The sequence below is a fragment of the Dipodomys merriami genome, unplaced genomic scaffold (genome assembly GCF_024711535.1).
Source record: "Dipodomys merriami isolate MVZ:Mamm:240054 unplaced genomic scaffold, mDipMer1.0.p SCAF_4, whole genome shotgun sequence".
Taxonomy (NCBI): domain Eukaryota; kingdom Metazoa; phylum Chordata; class Mammalia; order Rodentia; family Heteromyidae; genus Dipodomys; species Dipodomys merriami.
The window spans coordinates 34037541-34038583 of record NW_027205603.1 but is presented as its reverse complement, the minus strand read 5'-3'; positions in this window follow the sequence as shown (position 1 = coordinate 34038583).

Genomic DNA, 1043 nt, shown 5'->3' with positions numbered 1-1043 from the left:
AGTAGCTTCCTCATGCTTATGATATTCCTGTATAAACTTTTGGGATGCCTCCTCTCTCTCCCTATCACACTCATGCAGAGTCCTTTGTAAGTTGTCAAACTTCTCATTTATCATGTTTGCCACCAGTGTTTGTCAGATCTGACCCCTGGTTATCAAGATTGGGAATTGAGATACCCGGATTTGCCATTTTTCTTTTGTTTTTCCGGCTTACTCTGCCCATTGGAGATGAAAATAGCACCAGTTTTGTGCTAGAACACTGTCTTAAGGCAACCATCAACCAACGTTTGCATTTATACAGTCAATAGTCTACAGATACAATCTAGTTCAACAGATACATCTATTCAACATCAAACAACTATATGTTAATGGGTTTCGAACCGCAGAGAAGAATTTCGAGAACCAGAAATTTTTAGGGTTAGGGAGTGATGTGGGTAAAAAATGGAATAGATTGGTGTGGGGAGGCACAGGGAGAGTTAACTATGTCCTAATCTCAATGCAGGAAATAGGTTGGGTAGGATGCAAGTAGAGAGAGAGAGAAAAGGAAGAAAGGGAAACGGAAATGAAAAGAGACCAGAAAAAAAATAGAAACGTAAAAATTAATATTATTATGGAGATTAAAAGACCATCTATTTAGAGAGGAATGTGAGTATATTAAAAAAGGGTAGGGACATAGAGGAGAAGTGAAAAACTTAAGAAAATGCTTAAAATATTATATAGGTATAAAGAGGTAGTACTGCTATTAATGAATTTAAGTCTCAGAGGTTTTGAATTGAGTAATAAATTTGTGGATTAAGTGTGTACACAATGGGGGATAGGGTCTACTAGTTAACTACGGGTTTATCTGAGGATGTGCAGGACAAGAGTTAAGTCACATACAGAAGATCAAAAGAGAGGAAAAGGTGAAAAGGATTAGAAAGGGAGAGAAAAAGATCAGAAGTTCAGTAGAGCTAGAAAAAAAAACAAAAAGATAGTTAAGAAAGAAAGAAAAAGAGAAAGAAGACAAGAAAAGAAAGGAAAACGCACATTCATGTATTCCTAAAATA